Raw genomic sequence first — 21,485 nt, forward strand, 5'->3', positions numbered from 1 at the left:
TTCCTCTTTTTGTGGGGCGGCCATCTTGTTTCCTTTCAACTTGTTGGCAAAACTCTTAGGGCAGTCTCTGTAGAGATGGTTTGTTTCTCCACAAAGATTGCACCGTCTGCCATTGGTACAATCATCAAAACTGTGACCAATTTCTCTACACTTCCCACATACTAACTCTTGGCATGCTTCAGCGAGATGCCCAACTCTGCCACACTTCCTGCACAGTTTAGGCATTCCTTGATAATGTATGTAGCCTCTGTTCTCTCCAAGCACAATCATGGAAGGCAGATGTTTCAGGCCCTGGTAGCCCCCAGCGTCTTCCCATTGTTTAATGGGAATTCGCCAGGAGCATGTCCAGATGCCATCTTCATCTAACACTTTGACAGGCTGGCCTCGAACAGTGCAAAATCTACCCAACCAGACACAAATATCATCTCCAGTCACTGTTTCATTAAACATCCTGACAATCACAGTTTTAAGTGTGTTATCCGATAGTTTCTCCACAGTGAACATGGAGAACTGGGCTTTAACTGAATCAAACCTTTGCCAAAAGTCATTAAGAAGGGCAGCAGTTTTAAAACTTACATCAAATCCTTTGTTCTGAGGCAGAGTCATCAAACAATTTAAATCATCACATTTAAAAGCTAAGGTCTTTTGGATCAGCTTCCTGGAAAAGTCCATGCGGGACATTCCCAGGAGCTTCCCCTCAACCTCCCTAAATAAAAGCGAACGCTGTGGTGCCTCCGCACGCCGGCACGGGCAGCCGACATGATGGAGACACCAACAGCCTAAAAACCTTAAAACAACAATAAATACAACAATAAATAACCAAATAAATAACTAAAAGACCTTACCTTAAAACTTGTTGGAGCTTGAAGCAGCAGATTTCAATATACCTCTCAAAAGTTGTGCGACTCGGGATATAAAAGATCTCGAGCCAAGTAACCTCCAAGAGGCGATCGCAGTCTCAACCGTCCAACCAGACACTTGATCTTAGCCAAAAGGCCGAGAAGCGATGCCGTTGCCAAGCAGTGGGGGCAGAGCCGGCAAAGGCGACGCCCATCTGGGCCGCGGTGGGTTTCGTACTTTGCCTCTAGGACCACTGCTGTCGATCAGATCGTTTGTTAAATAGTGGAGATGATTTGAAACAACCTGCTTTCGCGAACTGGTCCTAGGTTTTTCCATCGACCTCCACAAAAGCACCGCAGTACAATTCTCTGGACTCCCTAGGTCGTTCTTGATCAGGAGGGGGGGGAAAAAAAAAAAGCTCAACTTTAACATTTGGATAGTGTGACGAGTCCCTCGTTCTTCCTGCTACGGCCGGCCAGTGGGTGTGGCTGGGAGACTCATCAAGTGAACCATGTACACCCGTGCTTCCCTCTATAAAGCTTGGGCTTTGTTTGGCGTGGTGTGTTGCTTGCTCCTGGGTGCTTTGGTTTTGATTTTGGTCTTTGTTTATTTTGAGTTCCTTATTCATTTAAATGTGGTTCTGTCTGATGTTTGGTTATTGATGTGTCTGACAGAAATTGTGTTTGGTTTTGTTGATTTCTGGTTTCATATATTTTCTTATTTATGCTGATAAATCTCTTTTCGTTGCAACCTACCAAGCTGCCTATGTCCTCCGTTTCATTTGTCACGGCTTTGAGCCGGTCGTGACAATAGCGACCACGGGGTCATTTAGAAAACGGCCATGGTCGAGTGCCCCCAAAAGCCTGTCGTCCCTGAAGGAAAACTCAGAACTTTGCGAAACCAGGCGAGCGCACGCAACACCCGATTCCATAAAAGGGGCGTGCAAACACACACGGAGCCACAGACAACGCTACGACTGTTAGAAACCACAGGTTCTCTCGGCACCACCTAATCTTCTTTCAACCAGTATGTCCAGGGGAGAGCGCGAACGCAGTCCCCCACTACCATAAATTATGCAGTCGAGATTCCCACATTTGGGGAATTCGCAGGGGTCAGCACAACCGGAGTGCAATGGCCGAGCCTCGCCCTGGGTGAACCACCTTCCTGATCATGGTGTCTCCCCTGCCAGGTAAGTATGAGTCCCCAGGCCTCCAGTCAGAGGCTACCCTATCCCTCTTTGCCGTCCTCATCAACGGTGACCCCCTCCCCCACCCCAAGCAAAGGAAGGGCGTGTCCCTTCCATTACTTGACTGCGATTTCCGTGACCATGCCTTCAAGCCGGCAAACTGCCAAGCACCTACAGGTGCTGGTCGTATGATTAGAATGTCATCAAAAAGTTGATTTCTTTCACTAATTCCTTTCAAAAAGTCAAACTTGTATATTATGTACATTGCACACAGACTGATATATTTCAAATGTTTATTTCTTTTAATTTTGATGATTATAACTGACAACTAAGGAAAATCCCAAATCCGGTATCTCAGCAAATTTAGAATATTACTTAAGACCAATACAAAGAAAGGATTTTTAGAAATCTTGGCCAACTGAAAACTATAAACATGAAAAGTATGAGCGTGTGCAGCACTCAATACTTAGTTGGGGCTCCTTTTGCCTGAATTACTGCAGCAATGCGGCGTGGCATGGAGTCGATCGGTCTGTGGCACTGCTCAGGTGTTATGAGAGCCCAGGTTGCTCTGATAGTGGCCTTCAGCTCTTCTTAATTGTTGGGTCTGGCATATGGCATCTTCCTCTTCACAATACCCCGTAGATTTTCTATGGGGTTAAGGTCAGGCGAGTTTGCTGGCCAATTAAGAACAGGGATACCATGGTCCTTAAACCGGGTACTGGTAGCTTTGGCACTGTGTGCAGGTGCCAAGTCCTGTTGGGAAATGAAATCTGCATCTCCATAAAGTTGGTCAGCAGCAGGAAGCATGAAGTGCTCTAAAACTTCCTGGTATACGGCTGCGTTGACCTTGGACCTCAGAAAACACAGTGGGCCAACACCAGCAGATGACATGGCACCCCAAACCATCACTGACTGTGGAAACTTTAGGCTGGCCCTCAAGCGACGTGGATTGTGTGCCTCTCCTCTCTTCCTCCAGACTCTGGGACCCCGATTTCCAAAGGAAATGCCAAATTGACTTTCATCAGAGAACGTAACTTTGGACCACTCAGCAGCAGTCCAGTCCTTTTTGTCGAGGCGCCTCTGACGCTGTCTGTTGTTCAAGAGTGGCTTGACACAAGGAACGAGACAGCTGAAAACCATGTCTTGCATACGTCTGTGCGTAGGGGTTCTTGAAGCACTGACTCCAGCTGCAGTCCACTCTTTGTGAATCTCCCCCACATTTTTGAATGGGTTCTGTTTCACAGTCCTCTCCAGGGTGCGGTTATCCCTATTGCTAGTACACTTTTTTTCTACCACATCTTTTCCTTCCCTTCGCCTCTCTATTAATGTGCTTGGACACAGAGCTCTGCGAACAGCCAGCCTCTTTTGCAATGACCTTTTGTGTCTTGGCCTCCTTGTGCAAGGTGTCAGTGGTCGTCTTTTGGACAACTGTCAAGTCAGCAGTCTTCCCCATGACTGTGTAGCCTACAGAACTAGACTGAGAGACCATTTAAAGGCCTTTGCAGGTGTTTTGAGTTAATTAGCTGATAAGAGTGTGTGGCACCAGGTGTCTTCAATATTGAACCTTTTCACAATATTCTAATTTTCTGAGATAGTGACTTTGGGATTTTCCATAGTTGTCAGCTATACTCATCAAAATGAAAAGAAATAAACATGTGAAACCTCTCAGTCTGTGTGTAATGAATGAATATGATATATACAAGTTTCACTTTTTGAAAGGAATTAGTGAAATAAATCAACTTTTTGATGACATTCTAATTATATGACCAGCACCTGTACACGAGCTGCGGTCCTTTAGACCAGTGGTTCCCATCAGTCAGGCGTGTTTGATTAGATGTCTCCCTGATCAAACACACCCGATCCAACTCATCAGCTCGTTGGTAAAGACTCCAAGACCTCAGACGGGCGCATCAGACAAGAGTGACATTCAAGACGTGCAGTGCTGGTTTGGGAACCGCTGCTTTGGAACAACGGCGACCGTTTCATAAGGGTGCGAGACGGTGCCACCCTGCCAGCCACCCCACCGCAGGTACATAGAGACTCCTTGTGAAGCTCCAGCGACATTCCCTCTGCTATTAACCACAACGATTTGCAGTCCCCCAAAAGGGGAAGCACACCGTTCCTGGAGACACTGCAATACCAGGTCGATGCGTGGAGTGGACGGAGCAAGCCCCGGTTCCGGCTCCATGAGCCAAAAATCCATTTAATATGTAGTCCCCAGATAGGGGACGTATCAGATATTAAACTGATAAGAACAGATTTTTTTTTTTTTTTTTTTTGAAAAGTTTTATTGTCACCATTTTCAATCTTTCACTTTTTCACACACATTTTCATTTTCGAGCACACATTTTTTTTTTTTTTTTTTTAAAACAAGCAATAATAAGTAACGTCAGCCATTGTGTTTTGTCTTGTTTGTTTCAAGTCCATTTTGTGTGTGTGTTAAAATGTGTGGGCATCTTAAAAGTAAAATACAAAATTTAAAACAAGCATCTCGTTCTTTTTTCTCTAATAAAATCCAATTTCATTTGATAAAACACAATAAAAACAACAATTAATAGCCTTTAAAAGTCCTCTGTTGTGCAAAACCGGGGGTGAGTCCTTAGCAAATTAGTCTTCACCCCACTCTCCAGAACAGGCACGTGAGATGCCACTTCATGGGCTCAGCGGAGATCCCCTCTCCTCCGGCCCGCTGGCCCGCTGTTCCCGTAGCCAGATTGGTGAGGGTGCATCTACGGGCGGCCAGGGCTGTTGGCGGCCGGGACCCTCTCCGTGCGACCCCGGCCCCCCCGTCCGAATATCGTCGTCCGGTACCCCTGCAGCATTGATGTTACCTTTAGCTCGCATGCATGGAGGGTCACCGTAACGCCCTTCCCTACCAGCAGGTTTCTGGTGGCCCAGATGGCATCCTTGATGACATTGAGGGTGAGCCAGAGCGAGGTGAATTTCTGTGCCGTCAAGTCCTTCAAGCCCCGGCCCACCCCAAGGATGGCGAGCTGGTACCCGAACTGGGCCCCACCCGCTGGTAGGCACGGGAAATACAGGGGGCCGGTTTTGGCCCACAGGTCCCGCGCAGCGCCGCACTCCCAGAGCAGGTGGTGGACGGTCTCCGGGGAATTGCAGCCGGACCGAGGGCAGGTGGGGTTTTTGGCCATGCTTCTGGAGTGCATAACTGCCCTGACCGGGAGGATCTCATGAGCCACCATCCACGATAAGTCCTTGTGCCTGTTCTGGAGAGCGGGGTGAGCAGCGTTCCTCCAAACTTGTTTGGCCTCACGTAATGTGAGGCCTGGAACTGGACTCACCGGTTCCCGGTCCTGCACAAGAGAGACAAGATGCTTGTGATTAGTTAAAATGGTGACATCTTCACTTTCTAAAAAGTATTTCTTTAAAAACTTTTTTATAAAACTGTACTCTTTAGGCAAGTTAAAAGACACTGGGGTTTTCAAGTCCACTGGTAAAATTTTCAATGTTCTTAGGTAAGACCCCATCCAAAATCGCGCCATTGCAGCCGTCTTGTTTTCTTTGGATGGGGTCATGGCATAACTAATGTGCAGGGCGGTGAAGCGGCTGCCTAAAAACAGGTGGGGGTCTGGGAGGCCTTTTCCACCATTCTCCGGCCTTTTCTTCACGATCTCCCTCTTCAGGCGCTCCCACTTAGACCCCCACAGGAAATAAAACACCGCCCTCTCCAGCTCCGCAAGGAATCGCCGAGGGGGACTAAAAACAGAACAGACAAGTAAAATTAGAGGTAAAATCACAGATTTAAAAATTAAAACCTTGCCCTCAAACGTCAACTGTCTTAGTCCCCAAAACCCCAGTCTTTGCCTAACTTTCCCTAACATGTCAGTCCAGTTTCCCCGTCCTCCACCCTCGCTGTCAAATTTTACTCCTAAAACTTTAAAATCGTTGTCTTTAAAAGTCAAGTCGAGTTCACCTGTGTCTATGTCTCCCCACGGCCCGAAGAGCTGGGCCTCGGACTTGTTCCTGTTAAGCTTAGCGCCCGAGGCCCGACCGTACCAGTCAGTCAAGTCCAAAGCTCTTCGTATGGATAAAACGTCCGTGGCTAAAAGAGTTACGTCGTCCATGTATAAAACACAGGTCGCCGTCAGTCCACCCGTCCCAGGCACGTCCAGTCCTTTGATCCATTTATCCCTTCTCAAGATCTGTGCCAGTGGCTCAATACAAGCCACATACAAAAGAGGAGATAAAGGACATCCTTGACGGACACCACTGTGGATATTCACAGATTTGGAAAGATGCCCGTTTACAAGGATTTTGCTGACTGTTCCCTTGTACAGCAGTCCCACCCAGGCTATAAATCTCTCTGGAAACCCCATTTTTTGCAGTACCTGAAAAAGGTACTGGTGCGAGACTCGGTCAAATGCTTTTTCAAAGTCTAAATTTAGCACCACTAGCCGAATATTTCTGTCTCTCGCATAACAGATGGAGTCTCTAATCAACACTAGGCTGTCTGTTATCTTCCTCCCTGGTACGGCACAGGCTTGATCCGGGTGGATCACGTCTTCTAAAACAGTCGACATTCGTTTGGCTAAAATTTTACTAAAAAGTTTGCAGTCAACATTTAAAAGAGAAATAGGTCGCCAATTCTTTAAGTCAGTCTTGTCTCCTTTTTTTCCCAGAAGCGTCACTATCCCTATTCTAAAGCTGTCAGGGAGTCTGTCGAGTGTGTCAAACTCTTTAAAAACTGTGAGTAAGTCGTGTGCTAAAATATCCCAAAACGTCACATAAAACTCTAGGGGTAGTCCGTCTAGTCCTGGGGATTTTCCCCGCTTAAAACCTCTAAGAGCTTCTTGCATTTCTAAAATAGTAAAATCTTGGGATAAAAGCGTGTGTTGTCCCTCCAACTTTTTCTCTATAAAAGACAACACTTCTTTTAAAATCTCACTGTTTGTTCCCTTAATACTGTATAAGTCCTCATAAAATGTTTCTATTTCATTTAAAATTTCCTTTGTCGTGTTTGACTCCCTCCCTCCTGTTTTTAAAGTTGTGATTGCCCCTCCCCGCGTTATGACCTTTTTAAAAAAGTACCTGGTACATTTTTCACCTTCCTCAATATCTCTTTCTTTACTTCTTAAAATAATTCCTTTGTTTTTTATTGTAGAACAGGTTGACATTTCTCTTTTTACTTCTTTTATTTCTTCACTAAAATCAAAACCATTATTAAAAAGATTAAAATACCTCTGTAATCGCTTCTGCAGCCCCATCATGCGGTTTTCTTCCTTTTTCTTTTTTTCCTTCCCTATCTTACTAAAAAACTCTTTTGTCCGTCCTTTAACCATCTCCCACCATTGTGCTCGTGTCTCATAGAAGTCTTGGAGAGTTTGCCATTGGCTAAACTGCTCCCTGTATTTTCTAACTACCTCCTCATCCTCTAACAGGGAGCAGTTTAGCTTCCACAAACCTCCACCTACCGTCACACCAACAGGAAGTGATAGAGTGCAGGACAGCATGGAGTGATCTGAAAAAAAGAGGGGGGTTAATCTAGCATCGGTTGGCGGGAAGTCACGTGTAAAAACATAGTCTATTCGAGAGGCTCTGGTACCATCACCATTAAACCAGGTGTAGCCCGCCTCTCTTTGATGCATTGTTCTAAAACAGTCAACTAATTTAAAATCTTTGACTAAACCTTGTAATAAAACCGATGTCTTGTCCACCCTAAAATCCTCTGTTGCCCTTTTCCTGTCTTTCTGAGTTAAAACACAATTAAAATCCCCTGCCACAACTAAGGGGACTCTGCCTAGCATGTGGGGCTGCAAGTCTTCTAAAAGTTCATACCTCTCGTTTTTTTCTGTAAAACCATATACATTAAGAACATTAAAATCTCTACCTAAAAAAGTCAGTTTTGCAAGAGTTGCCCGCCCGTCTCTCACCACTGTGCTACCCTTCACCAAGATATGGGGGTTATTAATTAAAATTGCAACACCATCGTTCTTGTTAGAATTTGACCCACTCCAAATGGAAGGGCCTTGAGTCCACAACTCCTCCCACCTCCTGTAACTTGTTAAAAAAGGTAAAGCACATTCTTGTAATAAAACGACATCTGACTTAAAAGACTTTAAAAAGGATAAAATGCTCTGTGCTCGTAAGATGGACTTCACACTTCTCACATTGATAGTGGAGAAAGTGAGTGCCATGAGCAGAATTAAAAGGTATGAACTTATCTTTTGTCTTGAGATTAAAAGGGAAACAGAATTACAGAGGCAGACATTAAAAACGGATTAAAATCATGTGTTGAACTGTGTCACTAGCTCCTATCTTAACCCAGGGGGCCCGGGATCAGGAGGGCAAGTGCCTGATTCCTCAAGAGCCACAGAGGGAAACTCTTGTGACTCTTTCGGTGTCGATGTTCTTAGCTTTATGTGCAAAAAGGACACTTCATTGGGGGATTCTGAGGGCCACATACGATCCAGATCTTCCGAGGGGGAACTATCTGGATGATGCGTTACCCTCAGCTTTTTCTCCTTTTCAAATAATGGAGATCCCGCAGGCCTTTTCTGCACCTGAGCATTTGGGAGTGTACAATCAGTCTCACTCCCACTTGAAACAGTTTGGAGGGAGGAATCGGTCTCCTCCTCACTCTCTGTTTCTTGGACTTTTCTGTCAGGGGAGGAGGGGACTTCCTCTCCCACCATGTCTGACTTTGCCTCTTTGGCCGCCCCACTTCCTCCTTCCTGTCCAGTCCCTGAGGTTGGCTGGAAATTCAAATTTCCCGCCAAAACCTCAGGCCCCGCCTCCTTGTCTCTTTGTTCCTCCATTTCCTCTTTTTGTGGGGCGGCCATCTTGTTTCCTTTCAACTTGTTGGCAAAACTCTTAGGGCAGTCTCTGTAGAGATGGTTTGTTTCTCCACAAAGATTGCACCGTCTGCCATTGGTACAATCATCAAAACTGTGACCAATTTCTCTACACTTCCCACATACTAACTCTTGGCATGCTTCAGCGAGATGCCCAACTCTGCCACACTTCCTGCACAGTTTAGGCATTCCTTGATAATGTATGTAGCCTCTGTTCTCTCCAAGCACAATCATGGAAGGCAGATGTTTCAGGCCCTGGTAGCCCCCAGCGTCTTCCCATTGTTTAATGGGAATTCGCCAGGAGCATGTCCAGATGCCATCTTCATCTAACACTTTGACAGGCTGGCCTCGAACAGTGCAAAATCTACCCAACCAGACACAAATATCATCTCCAGTCACTGTTTCATTAAACATCCTGACAATCACAGTTTTAAGTGTGTTATCCGATAGTTTCTCCACAGTGAACATGGAGAACTGGGCTTTAACTGAATCAAACCTTTGCCAAAAGTCATTAAGAAGGGCAGCAGTTTTAAAACTTACATCAAATCCTTTGTTCTGAGGCAGAGTCATCAAACAATTTAAATCATCACATTTAAAAGCTAAGGTCTTTTGGATCAGCTTCCTGGAAAAGTCCATGCGGGACATTCCCAGGAGCTTCCCCTCAACCTCCCTAAATAAAAAGCGAACGCTGTGGTGCCTCCGCACGCCGGCACGGGCAGCCGACATGATGGAGACACCAACAGCCTAAAAACCTTAAAACAACAATAAATACAACAATAAATAACCAAATAAATAACTAAAAGACCTTACCTTAAAACTTGTTGGAGCTTGAAGCAGCAGATTTCAATATACCTCTCAAAAGTTGTGCGACTCGGGATATAAAAGATCTCGAGCCAAGTAACCTCCAAGAGGCGATCGCAGTCTCAACCGTCCAACCAGACACTTGATCTTAGCCAAAAGGCCGAGAAGCGATGCCGTTGCCAAGCAGTGGGGGCAGAGCCGGCAAAGGCGACGCCCATCTGGGCCGCGGTGGGTTTCGTACTTTGCCTCTAGGACCACTGCTGTCGATCAGATCGTTTGTTAAATAGTGGAGATGATTTGAAACAACCTGCTTTCGCGAACTGGTCCTAGGTTTTTCCATCGACCTCCACAAAAGCACCGCAGTACAATTCTCTGGACTCCCTAGGTCGTTCTTGATCAGGAGGGGGGAAAAAAAAAAAGCTCAACTTTAACATTTGGATAGTGTGACGAGTCCCTCGTTCTTCCTGCTACGGCCGGCCAGTGGGTGTGGCTGGGAGACTCATCAAGTGAACCATGTACACCCGTGCTTCCCTCTATAAAGCTTGGGCTTTGTTTGGCGTGGTGTGTTGCTTGCTCCTGGGTGCTTTGGTTTTGATTTTGGTCTTTGTTTATTTTGAGTTCCTTATTCATTTAAATGTGGTTCTGTCTGATGTTTGGTTATTGATGTGTCTGACAGAAATTGTGTTTGGTTTTGTTGATTTCTGGTTTCATATATTTTCTTATTTATGCTGATAAATCTCTTTTCGTTGCAACCTACCAAGCTGCCTATGTCCTCCGTTTCATTTGTCACGGCTTTGAGCCGGTCGTGACAATAGCGACCACGGGGTCATTTAGAAAACGGCCATGGTCGAGTGCCCCCAAAAGCCTGTCGTCCCTGAAGGAAAACTCAGAACTTTGCGAAACCAGGCGAGCGCACGCAACACCCGATTCCATAAAAGGGGCGTGCAAACACACACGGAGCCACAGACAACGCTACGACTGTTAGAAACCACAGGTTCTCTCGGCACCACCTAATCTTCTTTCAACCAGTATGTCCAGGGGAGAGCGCGAACGCAGTCCCCCACTACCATAAATTATGCAGTCGAGATTCCCACATTTGGGGAATTCGCAGGGGTCAGCACAACCGGAGTGCAATGGCCGAGCCTCGCCCTGGGTGAACCACCTTCCTGATCATGGTGTCTCCCCTGCCAGGTAAGTATGAGTCCCCAGGCCTCCAGTCAGAGGCTACCCTATCCCTCTTTGCCGTCCTCATCAACGGTGACCCCCCTCCCCCACCCCAAGCAAAGGAAGGGCGTGTCCCTTCCATTACTTGACTGCGATTTCCGTGACCATGCCTTCAAGCCGGCAAACTGCCAAGCACCTACAGGTGCTGGTCGTATGATTAGAATGTCATCAAAAAGTTGATTTCTTTCACTAATTCCTTTCAAAAAGTCAAACTTGTATATTATGTACATTGCACACAGACTGATATATTTCAAATGTTTATTTCTTTTAATTTTGATGATTATAACTGACAACTAAGGAAAATCCCAAATCCGGTATCTCAGCAAATTTAGAATATTACTTAAGACCAATACAAAGAAAGGATTTTTAGAAATCTTGGCCAACTGAAAACTATAAACATGAAAAGTATGAGCGTGTGCAGCACTCAATACTTAGTTGGGGCTCCTTTTGCCTGAATTACTGCAGCAATGCGGCGTGGCATGGAGTCGATCGGTCTGTGGCACTGCTCAGGTGTTATGAGAGCCCAGGTTGCTCTGATAGTGGCCTTCAGCTCTTCTTAATTGTTGGGTCTGGCATATGGCATCTTCCTCTTCACAATACCCCGTAGATTTTCTATGGGGTTAAGGTCAGGCGAGTTTGCTGGCCAATTAAGAACAGGGATACCATGGTCCTTAAACCGGGTACTGGTAGCTTTGGCACTGTGTGCAGGTGCCAAGTCCTGTTGGGAAATGAAATCTGCATCTCCATAAAGTTGGTCAGCAGCAGGAAGCATGAAGTGCTCTAAAACTTCCTGGTATACGGCTGCGTTGACCTTGGACCTCAGAAAACACAGTGGGCCAACACCAGCAGATGACATGGCACCCCAAACCATCACTGACTGTGGAAACTTTAGGCTGGCCCTCAAGCGACGTGGATTGTGTGCCTCTCCTCTCTTCCTCCAGACTCTGGGACCCCGATTTCCAAAGGAAATGCCAAATTGACTTTCATCAGAGAACGTAACTTTGGACCACTCAGCAGCAGTCCAGTCCTTTTTGTCGAGGCGCCTCTGACGCTGTCTGTTGTTCAAGAGTGGCTTGACACAAGGAACGAGACAGCTGAAAACCATGTCTTGCATACGTCTGTGCGTAGGGGTTCTTGAAGCACTGACTCCAGCTGCAGTCCACTCTTTGTGAATCTCCCCCACATTTTTGAATGGGTTCTGTTTCACAGTCCTCTCCAGGGTGCGGTTATCCCTATTGCTAGTACACTTTTTTCTACCACATCTTTTCCTTCCCTTCGCCTCTCTATTAATGTGCTTGGACACAGAGCTCTGCGAACAGTCAGCCTCTTTTGCAATGACCTTTTGTGTCTTGGCCTCCTTGTGCAAGGTGTCAGTGGTCGTCTTTTGGACAACTGTCAAGTCAGCAGTCTTCCCCATGACTGTGTAGCCTACAGAACTAGACTGAGAGACCATTTAAAGGCCTTTGCAGGTGTTTTGAGTTAATTAGCTGATAAGAGTGTGTGGCACCAGGTGTCTTCAATATTGAACCTTTTCACAATATTCTAATTTTCTGAGATAGTGACTTTGGGATTTTCCATAGTTGTCAGCTATACTCATCAAAATGAAAAGAAATAAACATGTGAAACCTCTCAGTCTGTGTGTAATGAATGAATATGATATATACAAGTTTCACTTTTTGAAAGGAATTAGTGAAATAAATCAACTTTTTGATGACATTCTAATTATATGACCAGCACCTGTACACGAGCTGCGGTCCTTTAGACCAGTGGTTCCCATCAGTCAGGCGTGTTTGATTAGATGTCTCCCTGATCAAACACACCCGATCCAACTCATCAGCTCGTTGGTAAAGACTCCAAGACCTCAGACGGGCGCATCAGACAAGAGTGACATTCAAGACGTGCAGTGCTGGTTTGGGAACCGCTGCTTTGGAACAACGGCGACCGTTTCATAAGGGTGCGAGACGGTGCCACCCTGCCAGCCACCCCACCGCAGGTACATAGAGACTCCTTGTGAAGCTCCAGCGACATTCCCTCTGCTATTAACCACAACGATTTGCAGTCCCCCAAAAGGGGAAGCACACCGTTCCTGGAGACACTGCAATACCAGGTCGATGCGTGGAGTGGACGGAGCAAGCCCCGGTTCCGGCTCCATGAGCCAAAAATCCATTTAATATGTAGTCCCCAGATAGGGGACGTATCAGATATTAAACTGATAAGAACAGATACTACACTTGATCTTAGCCAAAAGGCCGAGAAGCGATGCCGTTGCCAAGCAGTGGGGGCAGAGCCGGCAAAGGCGACGCCCATCTGGGCCGCGGTGGGTTTCGTACTTTGCCTCTAGGACCACTGCTGTCGATCAGATCGTTTGTTAAATAGTGGAGATGATTTGAAACAACCTGCTTTCGCGAACTGGTCCTAGGTTTTTCCATCGACCTCCACAAAAGCACCGCAGTACAATTCTCTGGACTCCCTAGGTCGTTCTTGATCAGGAGGGGGGAAAAAAAAAAGCTCAACTTTAACATTTGGATAGTGTGACGAGTCCCTCGTTCTTCCTGCTACGGCCGGCCAGTGGGTGTGGCTGGGAGACTCATCAAGTGAACCATGTACACCCGTGCTTCCCTCTATAAAGCTTGGGCTTTGTTTGGCGTGGTGTGTTGCTTGCTCCTGGGTGCTTTGGTTTTGATTTTGGTCTTTGTTTATTTTGAGTTCCTTATTCATTTAAATGTGGTTCTGTCTGATGTTTGGTTATTGATGTGTCTGACAGAAATTGTGTTTGGTTTTGTTGATTTCTGGTTTCATATATTTTCTTATTTATGCTGATAAATCTCTTTTCGTTGCAACCTACCAAGCTGCCTATGTCCTCCGTTTCATTTGTCACGGCTTTGAGCCGGTCGTGACACTAGCGACCACGGGGTCATTTAGAAAACGGCCATGGTCGAGTGCCCCCAAAAGCCTGTCGTCCCTGAAGGAAAACTCAGAACTTTGCGAAACCAGGCGAGCGCACGCAACACCCGATTCCATAAAAGGGGCGTGCAAACACACACGGAGCCACAGACAACGCTACGACTGTTAGAAACCACAGGTTCTCTCGGCACCACCTAATCTTCTTTCAACCAGTATGTCCAGGGGAGAGCGCGAACGCAGTCCCCCACTACCATAAATTATGCAGTCGAGATTCCCACATTTGGGGAATTCGCAGGGGTCAGCACAACCGGAGTGCAATGGCCGAGCCTCGCCCTGGGTGAACCACCTTCCTGATCATGGTGTCTCCCCTGCCAGGTAAGTATGAGTCCCCAGGCCTCCAGTCAGAGGCTACCCTATCCCTCTTTGCCGTCCTCATCAACGGTGACCCCCTCCCCCACCCCAAGCAAAGGAAGGGCGTGTCCCTTCCATTACTTGACTGCGATTTCCGTGACCATGCCTTCAAGCCGGCAAACTGCCAAGCACCTACAGGTGCTGGTCGTATGATTAGAATGTCATCAAAAAGTTGATTTCTTTCACTAATTCCTTTCAAAAAGTCAAACTTGTATATTATGTACATTGCACACAGACTGATATATTTCAAATGTTTATTTCTTTTAATTTTGATGATTATAACTGACAACTAAGGAAAATCCCAAATCCGGTATCTCAGCAAATTTAGAATATTACTTAAGACCAATACAAAGAAAGGATTTTTAGAAATCTTGGCCAACTGAAAACTATAAACATGAAAAGTATGAGCGTGTGCAGCACTCAATACTTAGTTGGGGCTCCTTTTGCCTGAATTACTGCAGCAATGCGGCGTGGCATGGAGTCGATCGGTCTGTGGCACTGCTCAGGTGTTATGAGAGCCCAGGTTGCTCTGATAGTGGCCTTCAGCTCTTCTTAATTGTTGGGTCTGGCATATGGCATCTTCCTCTTCACAATACCCCGTAGATTTTCTATGGGGTTAAGGTCAGGCGAGTTTGCTGGCCAATTAAGAACAGGGATACCATGGTCCTTAAACCGGGTACTGGTAGCTTTGGCACTGTGTGCAGGTGCCAAGTCCTGTTGGGAAATGAAATCTGCATCTCCATAAAGTTGGTCAGCAGCAGGAAGCATGAAGTGCTCTAAAACTTCCTGGTATACGGCTGCGTTGACCTTGGACCTCAGAAAACACAGTGGGCCAACACCAGCAGATGACATGGCACCCCAAACCATCACTGACTGTGGAAACTTTAGGCTGGCCCTCAAGCGACGTGGATTGTGTGCCTCTCCTCTCTTCCTCCAGACTCTGGGACCCCGATTTCCAAAGGAAATGCCAAATTGACTTTCATCAGAGAACGTAACTTTGGACCACTCAGCAGCAGTCCAGTCCTTTTTGTCGAGGCGCCTCTGACGCTGTCTGTTGTTCAAGAGTGGCTTGACACAAGGAACGAGACAGCTGAAAACCATGTCTTGCATACGTCTGTGCGTAGGGGTTCTTGAAGCACTGACTCCAGCTGCAGTCCACTCTTTGTGAATCTCCCCCACATTTTTGAATGGGTTCTGTTTCACAGTCCTCTCCAGGGTGCGGTTATCCCTATTGCTAGTACACTAATTTTTCTACCACATCTTTTCCTTCCCTTCGCCTCTCTATTAATGTGCTTGGACACAGAGCTCTGCGAACAGCCAGCCTCTTTTGCAATGACCTTTTGTGTCTTGGCCTCCTTGTGCAAGGTGTCAGTGGTCGTCTTTTGGACAACTGTCAAGTCAGCAGTCTTCCCCATGACTGTGTAGCCTACAGAACTAGACTGAGAGACCATTTAAAGGCCTTTGCAGGTGTTTTGAGTTAATTAGCTGATAAGAGTGTGTGGCACCAGGTGTCTTCAATATTGAACCTTTTCACAATATTCTAATTTTCTGAGATAGTGACTTTGGGATTTTCCATAGTTGTCAGCTATACTCATCAAAATGAAAAGAAATAAACATGTGAAACCTCTCAGTCTGTGTGTAATGAATGAATATGATATATACAAGTTTCACTTTTTGAAAGGAATTAGTGAAATAAATCAACTTTTTGATGACATTCTAATTATATGACCAGCACCTGTACACGAGCTGCGGTCCTTTAGACCAGTGGTTCCCATCAGTCAGGCGTGTTTGATTAGATGTCTCCCTGATCAAACACACCCGATCCAACTCATCAGCTCGTTGGTAAAGACTCCAAGACCTCAGACGGGCGCATCAGACAAGAGTGACATTCAAGACGTGCAGTGCTGGTTTGGGAACCGCTGCTTTGGAACAACGGCGACCGTTTCATAAGGGTGCGAGACGGTGCCACCCTGCCAGCCACCCCACCGCAGGTACATAGAGACTCCTTGTGAAGCTCCAGCGACATTCCCTCTGCTATTAACCACAACGATTTGCAGTCCCCCAAAAGGGGAAGCACACCGTTCCTGGAGACACTGCAATACCAGGTCGATGCGTGGAGTGGACGGAGCAAGCCCCGGTTCCGGCTCCATGAGCCAAAAATCCATTTAATATGTAGTCCCCAGATAGGGGACGTATCAGATATTAAACTGATAAGAACAGATACTACACTTGATCTTAGCCAAAAGGCCGAGAAGCGATGCCGTTGCCAAGCAGTGGGGGCAGAGCCGGCAAAGGCGACGCCCATCTGGGCCGCGGTGGGTTTCGTACTTTGCCTCTAGGACCACTGCTGTCGATCAGATCGTTTGTTAAATAGTGGAGATGATTTGAAACAACCTGCTTTCGCGAACTGGTCCTAGGTTTTTCCATCGACCTCCACAAAAGCACCGCAGTACAATTCTCTGGACTCCCTAGGTCGTTCTTGATCAGGAGGGGGGGAAAAAAAAAAAGCTCAACTTTAACATTTGGATAGTGTGACGAGTCCCTCGTTCTTCCTGCTACGGCCGGCCAGTGGGTGTGGCTGGGAGACTCATCAAGTGAACCATGTACACCCGTGCTTCCCTCTATAAAGCTTGGGCTTTGTTTGGCGTGGTGTGTTGCTTGCTCCTGGGTGCTTTGGTTTTGATTTTGGTCTTTGTTTATTTTGAGTTCCTTATTCATTTAAATGTGGTTCTGTCTGATGTTTGGTTATTGATGTGTCTGACAGAAATTGTGTTTGGTTTTGTTGATTTCTGGTTTCATATATTTTCTTATTTATGCTGATAAATCTCTTTTCGTTGCAACCTACCAAGCTGCCTATGTCCTCCGTTTCATTTGTCACGGCTTTGAGCCGGTCGTGACACTAGCGACCACGGGGTCATTTAGAAAACGGCCATGGTCGAGTGCCCCCAAAAGCCTGTCGTCCCTGAAGGAAAACTCAGAACTTTGCGAAACCAGGCGAGCGCACGCAACACCCGATTCCATAAAAGGGGCGTGCAAACACACACGGAGCCACAGACAACGCTACGACTGTTAGAAACCACAGGTTCTCTCGGCACCACCTAATCTTCTTTCAACCAGTATGTCCAGGGGAGAGCGCGAACGCAGTCCCCCACTACCATAAATTATGCAGTCGAGATTCCCACATTTGGGGAATTCGCAGGGGTCAGCACAACCGGAGTGCAATGGCCGAGCCTCGCCCTGGGTGAACCACCTTCCTGATCATGGTGTCTCCCCTGCCAGGTAAGTATGAGTCCCCAGGCCTCCAGTCAGAGGCTACCCTATCCCTCTTTGCCGTCCTCATCAACGGTGACCCCCTCCCCCACCCCAAGCAAAGGAAGGGCGTGTCCCTTCCATTACTTGACTGCGATTTCCGTGACCATGCCTTCAAGCCGGCAAACTGCCAAGCACCTACAGGTGCTGGTCGTATGATTAGAATGTCATCAAAAAGTTGATTTCTTTCACTAATTCCTTTCAAAAAGTCAAACTTGTATATTATGTACATTGCACACAGACTGATATATTTCAAATGTTTATTTCTTTTAATTTTGATGATTATAACTGACAACTAAGGAAAATCCCAAATCCGGTATCTCAGCAAATTTAGAATATTACTTAAGACCAATACAAAGAAAGGATTTTTAGAAATCTTGGCCAACTGAAAACTATAAACATGAAAAGTATGAGCGTGTGCAGCACTCAATACTTAGTTGGGGCTCCTTTTGCCTGAATTACTGCAGCAATGCGGCGTGGCATGGAGTCGATCGGTCTGTGGCACTGCTCAGGTGTTATGAGAGCCCAGGTTGCTCTGATAGTGGCCTTCAGCTCTTCTTAATTGTTGGGTCTGGCATATGGCATCTTCCTCTTCACAATACCCCGTAGATTTTCTATGGGGTTAAGGTCAGGCGAGTTTGCTGGCCAATTAAGAACAGGGATACCATGGTCCTTAAACCGGGTACTGGTAGCTTTGGCACTGTGTGCAGGTGCCAAGTCCTGTTGGGAAATGAAATCTGCATCTCCATAAAGTTGGTCAGCAGCAGGAAGCATGAAGTGCTCTAAAACTTCCTGGTATACGGCTGCGTTGACCTTGGACCTCAGAAAACACAGTGGGCCAACACCAGCAGATGACATGGCACCCCAAACCATCACTGACTGTGGAAACTTTAGGCTGGCCCTCAAGCGACGTGGATTGTGTGCCTCTCCTCTCTTCCTCCAGACTCTGGGACCCCGATTTCCAAAGGAAATGCCAAATTGACTTTCATCAGAGAACGTAACTTTGGACCACTCAGCAGCAGTCCAGTCCTTTTTGTCGAGGCGCCTCTGACGCTGTCTGTTGTTCAAGAGTGGCTTGACACAAGGAACGAGACAGCTGAAAACCATGTCTTGCATACGTCTGTGCGTAGGGGTTCTTGAAGCACTGACTCCAGCTGCAGTCCACTCTTTGTGAATCTCCCCCACATTTTTGAATGGGTTCTGTTTCACAGTCCTCTCCAGGGTGCGGTTATCCCTATTGCTAGTACACTTTTTTTCTACCACATCTTTTCCTTCCCTTCGCCTCTCTATTAATGTGCTTGGACACAGAGCTCTGCGAACAGCCAGCCTCTTTTGCAATGACCTTTTGTGTCTTGGCCTCCTTGTGCAAGGTGTCAGTGGTCGTCTTTTGGACAACTGTCAAGTCAGCAGTCTTCCCCATGACTGTGTAGCCTACAGAACTAGACTGAGAGACCATTTAAAGGCCTTTGCAGGTGTTTTGAGTTAATTAGCTGATAAGAGTGTGTGGCACCAGGTGTCTTCAATATTGAACCTTTTCACAATATTCTAATTTTCTGAGATAGTGACTTTGGGATTTTCCATAGTTGTCAGCTATACTCATCAAAATGAAAAGAAATAAACATGTGAAACCTCTCAGTCTGTGTGTAATGAATGAATATGATATATACAAGTTTCACTTTTTGAAAGGAATTAGTGAAATAAATCAACTTTTTGATGACATTCTAATTATATGACCAGCACCTGTACACGAGCTGCGGTCCTTTAGACCAGTGGTTCCCATCAGTCAGGCGTGTTTGATTAGATGTCTCCCTGATCAAACACACCCGATCCAACTCATCAGCTCGTTGGTAAAGACTCCAAGACCTCAGACGGGCGCATCAGACAAGAGTGACATTCAAGACGTGCAGTGCTGGTTTGGGAACCGCTGCTTTGGAACAACGGCGACCGTTTCATAAGGGTGCGAGACGGTGCCACCCTGCCAGCCACCCCACCGCAGGTACATAGAGACTCCTTGTGAAGCTCCAGCGACATTCCCTCTGCTATTAACCACAACGATTTGCAGTCCCCCAAAAGGGGAAGCACACCGTTCCTGGAGACACTGCAATACCAGGTCGATGCGTGGAGTGGACGGAGCAAGCCCCGGTTCCGGCTCCATGAGCCAAAAATCCATTTAATATGTAGTCCCCAGATAGGGGACGTATCAGATATTAAACTGATAAGAACAGATTTTTTTTTTTTTTTTTCGAAAAGTTTTATTGTCACCATTTTCATTCATTTTTTCATGCCACACATTTTAAAACATACTCAGTTCCACACATTTTTTTTTTTTTTTTTAAAACGGAGGTGACACAATTCTGGTTAAAATCAGTTATTGTTGTGTGTCGTGTAAAGGTCCATGTATGTAAATCAGTGTGGTGTTAAAAGCAGGGCAGATGACTGAAAATAAAAATAAAAATAAAATAAATGAATAAATAGTCGAGATAAGAGACAATAAAACATTTCAACTAAAACATCATCTGTTGTACAGGATCGAGGGTGAGTCCTTATCAAGAATTTCCATTCACTCCAGGTCTCCAGAACAGGCCCAAGACTCCCCGCTTCCGGGGCCCAGCGGAAATCCCCTCTCCTCCGGCCCGCTGGCCCGCTGTTCCCGTAGCCGGTGTGGTGAGGGTGCATCTACGGGCGGCCAAGGTCGGTGGCGGCCGGGACCTTCTCGTGCGACCCCGGCCCCCCCATCCGAATAACGACGTGCGGCCCACCCTGCAGCATAGATCTTATCCTCTGCTCGCACGCGTGGAGGGGGGCCGTCACGCGTTTCCCCACCAGCAGGTTTCTGGTTGCCCAGATGGCATCCTTGATCACGTTTAGGGTGAGCCAGAGCGAGGTAAAATCTTGCGGTGTCAAGTCCTTCAAGCCCTGACCCACCCCCAGGATGGCGAGCTTGTAATCCACCTGGGCCCCACCCGCTGGCAGGCACGGGAAAAACAGGGGGCCGGTCTTGGCCCACAGGTCCCGCGCAGCGCCGCACTCCCAGAGCAGATGATGGACGGTCTCCGGGGAACCACATCCGGACCGTGGGCAGGTAGAGTTTTTGGCCATGCCTCTGGAGTGCATAACCGCCCTGACCGGGAGGATCTCGTGGGCCACCATCCACGCCAAGTCTTTGTGCCTGTTCTGGAGAGCTGGGTGGGCAACGTTCCGCCAAACTTGTCTGGCCTCACTTAACGTGAGGCCTGGGATTGGACTCACCGTTTCTCGATCCTGCACAAGAGAGATCAAAGACTTGTGATTAGTTAAAATGGTGGCATCCTTTCCTTCCAATGAGTGTTTCTTTAAAAAGGTCTTAATAAAACTGTACTCTTTTGGCATATTAAAAGACACTGGACTTTTAAGATCAATTGGTAAAACTCTCAACGCTCTTAGGTAAGACCCCATCCAGAAACGAGCCATAGCCGCTGTCTTGTTCTCTCTGGATGAGGTCAATGCATATTGGACATGGAGGGCGGCAAAGCGGCTTCCTAAAAACAAGTGGGGGTCTGGGAGGCCTTTCCCGCCATTCTCTTTTCTTTTTTTAACGACCTCCCTCTTCAGTCGTTCCCACTTGGACCCCCACAGGAAATAAAATACCGCCCTCTCCAGGTTGGCCAGGAATCTTCTTGGGGGACTAAAAACAGAACAGACAAGTAAAATTAGGGGTAAAATCACTGCTTTAAAAATTAAAATCTTTCCTTCAATCGTCATTTGTCTTAGTCCCCAAAACCCCAGTCTTTGCCTAACTTTCCCTAAGATGTCAGTCCAGTTCCCCCGTCCTCCACCCTCTTTGTCAAACTTTACACCTAAAACTGTCAGGTCATTGTCTTTAAAATCCAAATCCAGTCCACCTGTGTCCACGTTTCCCCACGGCCCGAAGAGCTGGGCCTCGGACTTACTCCTATTGAGCTTGGCGCCCGAGGCCCGACCGTACCAGTCAGTCAAGTCCAATGCTCTTCGTACCGATA

The 21,485-nt window shown here is 46.8% G+C and overlaps 7 non-coding genes and 1 pseudogene across 7 annotated transcripts; all 8 read right to left on the reverse strand.

Annotated features, from left to right (window-relative positions):
• Window positions 1–1,873: 1,873 nt before the first annotated feature.
• Window positions 1,874–2,037, reverse strand: LOC137009987 (U1 spliceosomal RNA). Its single transcript, XR_010893071.1, has one exon. It is a non-coding gene; the product is annotated as a U1 spliceosomal RNA (small nuclear RNA).
• Window positions 2,038–4,132: 2,095 nt separating this feature from the next.
• On the reverse strand, window positions 4,133–4,315 carry LOC137010222 (U2 spliceosomal RNA). Its single transcript, XR_010893287.1, has one exon. It is a non-coding gene; the product is annotated as a U2 spliceosomal RNA (small nuclear RNA).
• A 6,359-nt stretch (window positions 4,316–10,674) lies between these two features.
• On the reverse strand, window positions 10,675–10,838 carry LOC137009988 (U1 spliceosomal RNA). The gene has a single exon (XR_010893072.1). It is a non-coding gene; the product is annotated as a U1 spliceosomal RNA (small nuclear RNA).
• Window positions 10,839–12,933: 2,095 nt separating this feature from the next.
• On the reverse strand, window positions 12,934–13,124 carry LOC137010159 (U2 spliceosomal RNA). Its single transcript, XR_010893233.1, has one exon. It is a non-coding gene; the product is annotated as a U2 spliceosomal RNA (small nuclear RNA).
• Window positions 13,125–13,986: 862 nt separating this feature from the next.
• LOC137009989 (U1 spliceosomal RNA) lies at window positions 13,987–14,150 on the reverse strand. Its single transcript, XR_010893073.1, has one exon. It is a non-coding gene; the product is annotated as a U1 spliceosomal RNA (small nuclear RNA).
• A 2,096-nt stretch (window positions 14,151–16,246) lies between these two features.
• Window positions 16,247–16,437, reverse strand: LOC137010160 (U2 spliceosomal RNA). The gene has a single exon (XR_010893234.1). It is a non-coding gene; the product is annotated as a U2 spliceosomal RNA (small nuclear RNA).
• An 864-nt stretch (window positions 16,438–17,301) lies between these two features.
• On the reverse strand, window positions 17,302–17,465 carry LOC137009990 (U1 spliceosomal RNA). The gene has a single exon (XR_010893074.1). It is a non-coding gene; the product is annotated as a U1 spliceosomal RNA (small nuclear RNA).
• Window positions 17,466–19,560: 2,095 nt separating this feature from the next.
• LOC137010232 (U2 spliceosomal RNA) lies at window positions 19,561–19,741 on the reverse strand (annotated as a pseudogene).
• Window positions 19,742–21,485: the final 1,744 nt, after the last annotated feature.

The sequence above is a fragment of the Chanodichthys erythropterus genome, chromosome 20 (assembly GCF_024489055.1).
Source record: "Chanodichthys erythropterus isolate Z2021 chromosome 20, ASM2448905v1, whole genome shotgun sequence".
Taxonomy (NCBI): Eukaryota; Metazoa; Chordata; class Actinopteri; order Cypriniformes; family Xenocyprididae; genus Chanodichthys; species Chanodichthys erythropterus.